The sequence below is a fragment of the Petromyzon marinus genome, chromosome 85 (genome assembly GCF_048934315.1).
Source record: "Petromyzon marinus isolate PM22_M1 ecotype Great Lakes invasive population chromosome 85, UKy_Petmar_22M1.pri1.0, whole genome shotgun sequence".
NCBI classification, from domain to species: domain Eukaryota; kingdom Metazoa; phylum Chordata; class Hyperoartia; order Petromyzontiformes; family Petromyzontidae; genus Petromyzon; species Petromyzon marinus.
In genome coordinates, this window is record NC_133750.1 from 2,263,901 (window position 1) to 2,276,182 (window position 12,282).

The 12,282-nt window shown below is 41.9% G+C and overlaps 1 long non-coding RNA gene across 2 annotated transcripts; it reads left to right on the forward strand.

The window, feature by feature from the left end:
* Positions 1-3,766: 3,766 nt before the first annotated feature.
* Positions 3,767-11,112, forward strand: LOC116936937 (uncharacterized). Of its 2 annotated transcripts, none has more exons than XR_012931392.1 (3): positions 3,767-3,890; positions 6,978-7,111; positions 10,197-11,112. It is a non-coding gene; the product is annotated as an uncharacterized LOC116936937 (long non-coding RNA). The 2 variants fall into 2 exon arrangements; XR_012931391.1 differs by lacking the exon at positions 10,197-11,112 and adding an exon at positions 7,973-8,085.
* Positions 11,113-12,282: the final 1,170 nt, after the last annotated feature.

Here is a 12,282-nt window from a genome sequence, read left to right on the forward strand (position 1 = left end):
TAAGAGCAATGTCCATGAGGGAAGTCTCGTAGTCACCACAGCGGCCCACGAGGTCTCTGGACGGGTGCGAGGTTGCTGGTAACACTTCCATATTCAATGCAATTACCAAAACAAAAAACGTCCAAAATAAAACACGTGCATAAATATTGAACACATACACAAGAGTATACATACACACTGAAGACTAAATATGCATGATTGACTTTTTTGCGGTACGTTATGTTAAACCACGCTTACAAGCTAAACCATTCAGATGATTACTCAAAGTTTATAACGGAAATTAGAACATAACATCCTCGTTTTCTAGAAAAACCCCGCTCAACACGAGTTTCCTTAAATATATTCATGAAACCAAGTCAGTACAGTGTAAATTTGCACCTCTTAGTCCAAATAAAACTCTTTATGTTGATAATTCAGACTGTGTATCGCTTTTAAATCCTGAAAATCTTGAAACAGTGTAGGAAGCACAGAATTATACATGGAGATGTACATTTTATTCAAACGGAAGCGTACAGTTATGCAGTAGGATGTACATACATATTAAGATTTAAGTACAATGGCCAGATTAGCTAAGCTAGGTTGATTGATCTGCGGATTGTTAATGTAAAAATTAACAATTGAATGCAAAGTCCATGATAGGCCAAGTCGAGAACAAAGGATTTGGATGCTAGAGGGAAGTTATAAGGGGCTTAAAATCAGACCTCAAGATCATTTGGAGAGGAAATTTACTGAGGATAGACGCTCGACTCATCGCTCTGCAGATTACCCTTTTCCTGCGAGACTCAGCCTGGCGAGCACGATTGCTTGGCGACTGGTTGGCGACTTTGCTTCGGGAGAGTTCGTGGCGATCTCTTCAGACGGGTTACAGGGTCATCGATACACCGTGCATCAACAACTAAGTGTCTTTGAGTGGATAACCTGGTAATCGCGTGTGTAGTCCGTCTTACGGGGCGTTACTGTGTCTCGGTTGGACGTTCGTGAGAGTTTGCTTTTTGGCGATTTGAGCCACGCAGCTTAGAGGGCGCCGTTAACTCTCAACAACACCCGCGACTGTTACTCTGCTCTGTAGAATCAGTCACATGGAGCAGATGAACTCTCCACAGTGCCACGCACACACGGGCGAGAAGCCGTTCAATTGCTATGTGTGTGGGAAGGCATTTGCAGAGAAATCAACTCTTAACGGACACGAGAAAACACACACGGGGGAGAAACCATTCAAGTGCTCTGTGTGTGGGAAGGCATTTGCGGACAAATCAAATCTTAACAGACACCAGAAAACACACACCGGCGAGAGGCCATTCAAGTGCTCTGTGTGTCGGAAGGAATTTTCACAGAAAGCAAATCTTAACACTCACAAGAAAACACACTCGGGTGAGAAGCCATTCAATTGCTCTGTGTGTGGGATGGCATTTTCACAGAAATCAAATCTTAACAGACACCAGAAAACACACCCGGGCGAGAAGTCGTTCAATTGTTCTCCATTGGAGAGGGCACGGTCATCACCCCAACACATGCATGCGAAGATCCGCAATGAGAGTGAAGTGAAATCAAAAGGTGTAATGCAAAGTGCTGCAGTGAGTCCTGAACAAAATGAATCTTTCGACCCCATACAGGTGAATCCTGAGAAATGCCTGGATGTAGTGGATGTAATGAGTCCTGACTACAATTCCTCTATCGACCCCATGCAGGTGGATACTGAGAAATGGCTGATGGAGTGGCTGGAGGGTCAAAGTATTGAGTACTTCTGTTAACTCTTGAAGTCCTGGAATGTGCATGTTTGTGTCTCTGTTAGATCAATAATTAAGGTACACATTATTACTTCCATGATTTCCAGTACTCCAAGCTCGAGTGATGTTGTGAATGCTCTATGATGTGTTCGGAATAAAAGTCTTCCTTTTAAGTTCCAGAAGTGTTCACTCATTTCAGGATGACAACAATTTTATACTTCCATAGATGCGTTGCTTCGTCTGGTGGTTGTATCATCGGGACTGTTAAACGTGTGGTGTTTATGGTAGAAGGTGCCACGTGTTGTCATCTTCTCACAGCTACTTGAGTGTTGAAGTTCCTTCTAGACTTCGTCACGTTAAGGTGGTGCTTTGTAGTCATAACGGATTTCTTGTTGATGTTGTGTGATGCACAGTGGTTGTGAGGTGTCCAATTCCTGATTTTACTCTCGTGACTAAGTGGTCTTGTTGAGCTAAAGTTGGAGAAAGACTGTGACCATAACGTTGCCCTATATTTTAAACAATTTCTTTAATTTTCAATATTGTTTAATGAAACAAAAACTACTTAAAAGTGTCGGTTTCAGAATGTGCGTTCGTTGTTCCTATGTTTGATGGCTTGGACTTGTGGACGAATGGCTCCAGTCGATAAGGACGTCAATTGGGAAAAATTAAGACGTTCACGTGTTTGATTTTTTGAATATTTTATTACTGTTGAATTAATGAAAGTGAAATAATTTTCCTAGTTCCTTAACTGTTTGAAAAAGCGAATTAATAAATATTTTAATGCGAGTTTTAACGTTGAGATTGTTGCAGATTAATAAAGACCTGATTTGTTTTTTTAAAGATGACTGTTCGTACATTATTGCTACCATTTCATTCCTTTAAAAGAAAATGGACGAGTAGACATGCACACACGAGTGTGCATCCTAACACGACTGTTTATAATTATATACAGCGTTGTGCATTCACACACGAGTGTGCATATACAGGGGTGCACATACATACAGACACACAACGCAGTGTACATACACAGCAGTGTAGGAACACAAGGATTGCGTTCCACTGCGAACACGCACGATTGTGCCTGCATACATACACATACGTATACGTTCTTTTATCATCAGAAGTAGAGCCACTCCATGTTGTTTGGCATTCCCCTATCACGATTAAAGTTCTGTATTAACAACCTTCAACTTCATCGGCGTTCCCGGTCGGTAACGCTGTGGTGGATAAGAGAAATGTCCTTGAGGGAAGTCTCGTGGCCACCACAGCGGCCCACGAGGTCTCTGGACGGGTGCGAGGTGCTGGTAGCCCTCCATATTCAATGCAATTACTGTTACAAAAACAAGTCCAATATTTTAAAAACCGTCCAAAATATTGAACACAAACACAAGAATATACATACACACTGAAGACTAAATATTTATGATTGATTTTGTTGCGGTACGTTATGTTAAACCACGCTTCTAAGCTAAACCATTCAGATGATTACTCAAAGTTTATGACTTCAATAGGAACATAGCAACCTCGTTTTCCAGAAACACCCCGCTCAACACGAGTGTCCTTAAATATATTTATGAAACAAAGTCAGTACAGTGTAAATTTGCACCTCTTTGTCCAAATCAAACTCGACGTCTTCATTTTGATTCTTTAGACTGCATGTCACTGTTAAATCCTCTAAACTGCTGCAAGTTTAGAGGACATAGCCGGGTGAATATTAGCAAATTAACAGGAAGCACAGAATTATACATGGAGATGTACATTTTATTCAAACGGAAGCGTACAGTTATGCAGTAGGATGTACATACATATTAAGATTTAAGTACAATGGCCAAATTAGCTAAGCTAGGTTGATTGATCTGCGGATTGTTAATGTAAAAATTAACAATTGAATGCAAAGTCCATGATAGGCCAAGTCGAGAACAAAGGATTTGGATGCTAGAGGGAAGTTATAAGGGGCTTAAAATCAGACCTCAAGATCATTTGGAGAGGAAATTTACTGAGGATAGACGCTCGACTCATCGCTCTGCAGATTACCCTTTTCCTGCGAGACTCAGCCTGGCGAGCACGATTGCTTGGCGACTGGTTGGCGACGTTGCTTCGGAAGAGTTCGTGGCGATCTCTTCAGACGGGTTACAGGATCATTGATACACCGTGCATCAACAAGTAAGTGTCTTTGTTAGTGGATAACCTGGTAATTGCGTGTGTAGTCCGTCTTACGGGGCGTTACTGTGTCTCGGTTGGACGTTCGTGAGAGTTTGCTTTTTGGCGATTTGAGCCACGCAGCTTAGAGGGCGCCGTTAACTCTCAACAACACCCGCGACTGTTACTCTGCTCTGAAGAATCAGTCACATGGAACAGATGAACTCTCCACATTGCCACGCACACACGGACGAGAAGCCGTTCAATTGCTCTGTGTGTGGGAAGGCTTTTGCATGGAAATCAGCTCGTTTCAGACACCAGAAAACACACTCGGGTGAGAAGCCGTTCAATTGCTCGGTGTGTGGGAAGGCATTTGCACAGAAATCAAATCTTAACACTCACAAGAAAATACACACTGGTGAGAAGCCATTCAAGTGCTCTGTGTGTGGGAAGGCATTTGCACAGAAATCAAATCTTAACACTCACCAGAAAACACACACGGGCGAGAAGCCATTCAATTGTTCTGTTTGTGGGAAGGCATTTGCAGAGAAATCATCTCTTAACAGACACCAGAAAACACACACGGGCGAGAAGCCATTCAATTGTTCTCCATTAGAGAGGGCACGGTCATCACCCCGAAACAAGCATGCGAATAACCGCAATGAGAGGGAAGTGAAATCAAAAGGTGAAATGCAAAGTCCTGCAGTGAGTCCTGATCAAAATGAATCTTTCGACCCTATACAGGTGAATCCTCAGAGATGCCTGGATGTAGTGGATGCAATGACTCCTGGCAACAATTCCTCTTTCGACCTCATGCAGTTGGATCCTGAGAGATTGCTGGATGTAATGAGCCCTGACGACAATTCCTCTTTCGACCCCATGCAGGTGGATACTGAGAAATGGCTGCTGGAGTGGCTGGAGGGTCAAAGTATTGAGTACTTCTGTTAACTCTTGAAGTCCTGGAATGTGCATGTTTGTGTCTCAGTTATATCAATTAATAAGGTTCAAATGATTACTTCCGTACACTAAGCTCGAGTGATGTTGTGGATGCTTGCTGATGTGTTCGGAAAAAAGTATGCCTTTAAAGTTGCAGAAGTGTTCACTTAGTTGAGGATGACAACAATTTTATTCTTCGATAGATGCATTGCTTCGTCTGGTGGTTGTATCATCGGCACTGTTAAATGTGTGGTGTTTATGGTAGAAGGTGCCACGTGTTGTCATCTTCTCACAGCTACTTGAGTTTTGAAGTTCCTTCTAGACTTCGTCACGTTAAGGTGGTGCTTTGTAGTCATATCGGATTACTTGTTGATGTGGTGTGATCCACAGTGGTTGTGAGGTAGTCCAATTCCTGATTTTACTGTCGTGACTAAGTGGTCTTGTTGAGCTAAACTCTTTGGTTCTATTGGGTAAAGTCAGCGCTGCAGGTCCTCCAGACAGTCTCGTCCCTTCACCTGATGAAGGCCGCTTGTGTTGTGGCAGAAACGTCGTAATTTTTGTTATTTTATTTTTTCCTACGTGACTTTGCTAAATTGAACCAAAGAGGATGGATCCTTGCAGTCACGAAAGCTTTAAATCTAGAATTGTTGAGCTAAAGTTGGGGAAAGACTGTGATCATAACGTTGCCCTATATTTTAAACATTTTTCCTTAATTTTCTTCATTATTTGATTAAAAAAACTACTTCAAAGTGTCGGTTTCAGAATGTGCGTTCGATGTTCCTATGTTTGATGGCTTGGACTTGTGGACGAATGGCTTCAGTCGAAAAGAACGTCAATTGGGAAGGATTAAGACGTTCACGTGTTTGATTTTTTGAATATTTTATTACTGTTGAATTAATGAAAGTGAAATAATTTTCCTAGTTCCTTAACTGTTTGAAAAAGCGAATTAATACATATTTTGATGCGAGTTTTAACGTTGAGATTGTTGCAGATTAATAAAGACCTGATTTGTTTTTTTAAAGATGACTGATCGTACATTATTGCTACCATTTCCTTCCTTTAAAAAGAACATGGACGAGTAGACATGCACACACGAGTGTGCATCCTAACACGACTGTTTATAATTATATACAGCGGTGTGCATTCACACACGAGTGTGCATATACAGGGGTGCACATACATACAGACATACAACGCAGTGTACATACACAGCAGTGTAGGAACACAAGGATTGCGTTCTACTGCGAACACGCACGATTGTGCCTGCATACATATACACACATACGTATACGTTTTTTATCATCAGAAGTAGAGCCACTCCATGTTGTTTGGCATTCCCCTATCACGATTAAAGTTCTGTATTAACAACCTTCAACTTCATAGGCGTTCCCGGTCGGAAACGCTGTGGTGGATAAGAGCAATGTCCATGAGGGAAGTCTCGTAGTCACCACAGCGGCCCACGAGGTCTCTGGACGGGTGCGAGGTTGCTGGTAACACTTCCATATTCAATGCAATTACCAAAACAAAAAACGTCCAAAATAAAACACGTGCATAAATATTGAACACATACACAAGAGTATACATACACACTGAAGACTAAATATGCATGATTGACTTTTTTGCGGTACGTTATGTTAAACCACGCTTACAAGCTAAACCATTCAGATGATTACTCAAAGTTTATAACGGAAATTAGAACATAACATCCTCGTTTTCTAGAAAAACCCCGCTCAACACGAGTTTCCTTAAATATATTCATGAAACCAAGTCAGTACAGTGTAAATTTGCACCTCTTAGTCCAAATAAAACTCTTTATGTTGATAATTCAGACTGTGTATCGCTTTTAAATCCTGAAAATCTTGAAACAGTGTAGGAAGCACAGAATAATGCTTGGAGATGTACATCTTTATTCAAACGGAAGTGTACAATTATGCAGTGGGATGTACATACTTATTAAGGATTAAGTACAATGTGCCAGATAAGCTAAGCTACGTTGATTGATATGCGGATTGTTAATGTAAAAATTAACAATTGAATGCAAAGTCCATGATAGGCCAAGTCGAGAACAAAGGATTTGGATGCTAGAGGGAAGTTATAAGGGGCTTAAAATCAGACCTCAAGACCATTTGGAGAGGAATTTTACTGAGGATAGACGCTCGACTCATCGCTCTGCAGATTTCCCTTCTCCTGCGAGACCCAGACTGGTGAGCACGATTGCTTGGCGACTGGTTGGCGACGTTGCTTCGGAAGAGTTCGTGGCGATCTCTTCAGACGGGTTACAGGATCATTGATACACCGTGCATCAACAAGTAAGTGTCTTTGTTAGTGGATAACCTGGTAATCGCGTGTGTAGTCCGTCTTACGGGGCGTTACTGTGTCTCGGTTGGACGTTCGTGAGAGTTTGCTTTTTGGCGATTTGAGCCACGCAGCTTAGAGGGCGCCGTTAACTCTCAACAACACCCGCGACTGTTACTCTGCTCTGAAGAATCAGTCACATGGAACAGATGAACTCTCCACATTGCCACGCACACACGGACGAGAAGCCGTTCAATTGCTCTGTGTGTGGGAAGGCTTTTGCATGGAAATCAGCTCGTTTCAGACACCAGAAAACACACTCGGGTGAGAAGCCGTTCAATTGCTCGGTGTGTGGGAAGGCATTTGCACAGAAATCAAATCTTAACACTCACAAGAAAATACACACTGGTGAGAAGCCATTCAAGTGCTCTGTGTGTGGGAAGGCATTTGCACAGAAATCAAATCTTAACACTCACCAGAAAACACACACGGGCGAGAAGCCATTCAATTGTTCTGTTTGTGGGAAGGCATTTGCAGAGAAATCATCTCTTAACAGACACCAGAAAACACACACGGGCGAGAAGCCATTCAATTGTTCTCCGTTAGAAAGGGCACGGTCATCACCCCGAAACAAGCATGCGAATAACCGCAATGAGAGGGAAGTGAAATCAAAAGGTGAAATGCAAAGTCCTGCAGTGAGTCCTGATCAAAATGAATCTTTCGACCCTATACAGGTGAATCCTCAGAGATGCCTGGATGTAGTGGATGCAATGACTCCTGGCAACAATTCCTCTTTCGACCTCATGCAGTTGGATCCTGAGAGATTGCTGGATGTAATGAGCCCTGACGACAATTCCTCTTTCGACCCCATGCAGGTGGATACTGAGAAATGGCTGCTGGAGTGGCTGGAGGGTCAAAGTATTGAGTACTTCTGTTAACTCTTGAAGTCCTGGAATGTGCATGTTTGTGTCTCAGTTATATCAATTAATAAGGTTCAAATGATTACTTCCGTACACTAAGCTCGAGTGATGTTGTGGATGCTTGCTGATGTGTTCGGAAAAAAGTATGCCTTTAAAGTTGCAGAAGTGTTCACTTAGTTGAGGATGACAACAATTTTATTCTTCGATAGATGCATTGCTTCGTCTGGTGGTTGTATCATCGGCACTGTTAAATGTGTGGTGTTTATGGTAGAAGGTGCCACGTGTTGTCATCTTCTCACAGCTACTTGAGTTTTGAAGTTCCTTCTAGACTTCGTCACGTTAAGGTGGTGCTTTGTAGTCATATCGGATTACTTGTTGATGTGGTGTGATCCACAGTGGTTGTGAGGTAGTCCAATTCCTGATTTTACTGTCGTGACTAAGTGGTCTTGTTGAGCTAAACTCTTTGGTTCTATTGGGTAAAGTCAGCGCTGCAGGTCCTCCAGACAGTCTCGTCCCTTCACCTGATGAAGGCCGCTTGTGTTGTGGCAGAAACGTCGTAATTTTTGTTATTTTATTTTTTTCTACGTGACTTTGCTAAATTGAACCAAAGAGGATGGATCCTTGCAGTCACGAAAGCTTTAAATCTAGAATTGTTGAGCTAAAGTTGGGGAAAGACTGTGATCATAACGTTGCCCTATATTTTAAACATTTTTCCTTAATTTTCTTCATTATTTGATTAAAAAAACTACTTCAAAGTGTCGGTTTCAGAATGTGCGTTCGATGTTCCTATGTTTGATGGCTTGGACTTGTGGACGAATGGCTTCAGTCGAAAAGAACGTCAATTGGGAAGGATTAAGACGTTCACGTGTTTGATTTTTTGAATATTTTATTACTGTTGAATTAATGAAAGTGAAATAATTTTCCTAGTTCCTTAACTGTTTGAAAAAGCGAATTAATAAATATTTTGATGCGAGTTTTAACGTTGAGATTGTTGCAGATTAATAAAGACCTGATTTGTTTTTTTAAAGATGACTGATCGTACATTATTGCTACCATTTCCTTCCTTTAAAAAGAACATGGACGAGTAGACATGCACACACGAGTGTGCATCCTAACACGACTGTTTATAATTATATACAGCGGTGTGCATTCACACACGAGTGTGCATATACAGGGGTGCACATACATACAGACATACAACGCAGTGTACATACACAGCAGTGTAGGAACACAAGGATTGCGTTCCACTGCGAACACGCACGATTGTGCCTGCATACATACACATACGTATACGTTGTTTTATCATCAGAAGTAGAGCCACTCCAGGTTGTTTGGCATTCCCCTATCACGAGTAAAGTTCTGTATTAACAACCTTCAACTTCATCGGCGTTCCCGGTCGGTAACGCTGTGGTGGATAAGAGCAATGTCCTTGAGGGAAGTCTCGTAGCCACCACAGCGGCCCACGAGGTCTCTGGACGGGTGCGAGGTTGCTGGTAACACCTCCATATTCAATGCAATTACCAAAACAAAAACACGTCCAAAAAATAAAACACGTGCATAAATATTGAGCACATACACAAGAGTATATATCCACACTGAAGACAAAATATGCATGATTGACTTTTTTGCAGTACGTTATGTTAAACCACGCTTACAAGCTAAACCATTCAGATGATTACTTAGTTTATGACGGAAATTAGAACATAACATCCTCGTTTTCTAGAAAAACCCCGCTCAACACGAGTGTCCTTAAATATATTCATGAAACCAAGTCAGTACAGTGTAAATTTGCACCTCTTAGTCCAAATAAAACTCTTTATGTTGATAATTCAGACTGTGTATCGCTTTTAAATCCTGGAAATCTTGCAGCAGTGTAGGAAGCACAGAATAATGCTTGGAGATGTACATCTTTATTCAAACGGAAGTGTACAATTATGCAGTGGGATGTACATACTTATTAAGGATTAAGTACAATGTGCCAGATTAGCTAAGCTACGTTGATTGATATGCGGATTGTTAATGTAACAATTAACCATTGAATGCAAAGTCCATGATAGGCCAAGTCGAGAACAAAGGATTTGGATGCTAGAGGGGAGTTATAAGGGGCTTAAAATCAGACCTCAAGACCATTTGGAGAGGAATTTTACTGAGGATAGACGCTCGACTTCTCGCTCTGCAGATTACCCTTCTCCTGCGAGACCCAGACTGGTGAGCACGATTGCTTGGCGACTGGTTGGCGACTTTGCTTCGGGAGAGTTCGTGGCGATCTCTTCAGACGGGTTACAGGGTCATCGATACACCGTGCATCAACAAGTAAGTGTCGTTCTTAGTGGATAACATGGTAATCGCGTGTGTAGTCCGTCTTACGGGGCGTTACTGTGTCTCGGTTGGACGTTCGTGAGAGTTTGCTTTTTGGCGATTTTATCCACGCAGCTAACAGGGCGCCGTTAACTCTCAACAACACCCGCGACTTTTACTCTGCTCTGAAGAATCAGTCACATGGAGCAGATGAACTCTCCACAGTGCGACGCACACACGGGCGAGAAGCCGTTCAATTGCTCTGTGTGTGGGAAGGCATTTGCACAGAAATCAAGTCTTAACACCCACAAGAAAACACACTCGGGCGAGAAGCCATTCAATTGTTCTGCGTGTGGGAAGGCATTTGCACAGAAATCAAATCTTAACACTCACAAGAAAATACACACTGGTGAGAAGTCATTCAAGTGCTCTGTGTGTGGGAAGGCATTTGCACAGAAATCACATCTTCAGTCACCAGAAAACACACACGGGCGAGAAGCCATTCAAGTGCTCTGTGTGTGGGAAGGCATTTGCACAGAAATCAAATCTTAACACTCACAAGAAAACACACACGGGTGAGAAGCCATTCAATTGTTCTCCGTTAGAGAGGACACGGTCATCACCCCGAAACAAGTATGCGAAGATCTGCAATGAGAGGGAAGTGAAATCAAAAGATGTAATGCAAAGGGCTGCAGTGAGTCCTGAACAAAATGCATCTGTCGACCCTATTCAGGTGGATCCTGAGAGATGCCTGGATGTAGTGGATGTAATGACTCCTGGCAACAATTCCTCTTTCGACCTCATGCAGTTGGATCCTGAGAGATTGCTGGATGTAATGAGCCCTGACGACAATTCCTCTTTCGACCCCATGCAGGTGGATACTGAGAAATGGCTGCTGGAGTGGCTGGAGGGTCAAAGTATTGAGTACTTCTGTTAACTCTTGAAGTCCTGGAATGTGCATGTTTGTGTCTCAGTTATATCAATTAATAAGGTTCAAATGATTACTTCCGTACACTAAGCTCGAGTGATGTTGTGGATGCTTGCTGATGTGTTCGGAAAAAAGTATGCCTTTAAAGTTGCAGAAGTGTTCACTTAGTTGAGGATGACAACAATTTTATTCTTCGATAGATGCATTGCTTCGTCTGGTGGTTGTATCATCGGCACTGTTAAATGTGTGGTGTTTATGGTAGAAGGTGCCACGTGTTGTCATCTTCTCACAGCTACTTGAGTTTTGAAGTTCCTTCTAGACTTCGTCACGTTAAGGTGGTGCTTTGTAGTCATATCGGATTACTTGTTGATGTGGTGTGATCCACAGTGGTTGTGAGGTAGTCCAATTCCTGATTTTACTGTCGTGACTAAGTGGTCTTGTTGAGCTAAACTCTTTGGTTCTATTGGGTAAAGTCAGCGCTGCAGGTCCTCCAGACAGTCTCGTCCCTTCACCTGATGAAGGCCGCTTGTGTTGTGGCAGAAACGTCGTAATTTTTGTTATTTTATTTTTTCCTACGTGACTTTGCTAAATTGAACCAAAGAGGATGGATCCTTGCAGTCACGAAAGCTTTAAATCTAGAATTGTTGAGCTAAAGTTGGGGAAAGACTGTGATCATAACGTTGCCCTATATTTTAAACATTTTTCCTTAATTTTCTTCATTATTTGATTAAAAAAACTACTTCAAAGTGTCGGTTTCAGAATGTGCGTTCGATGTTCCTATGTTTGATGGCTTGGACTTGTGGACGAATGGCTTCAGTCGAAAAGAACGTCAATTGGGAAGGATTAAGACGTTCACGTGTTTGATTTTTTGAATATTTTATTACTGTTGAATTAATGAAAGTGAAATAATTTTCCTAGTTCCTTAACTGTTTGAAAAAGCGAATTAATAAATATTTTGATGCGAGTTTTAACGTTGAGATTGTTGCAGATTAATAAAGACCTGATTTGTTTTTTTAAAGATGACTGATCGTACATTATT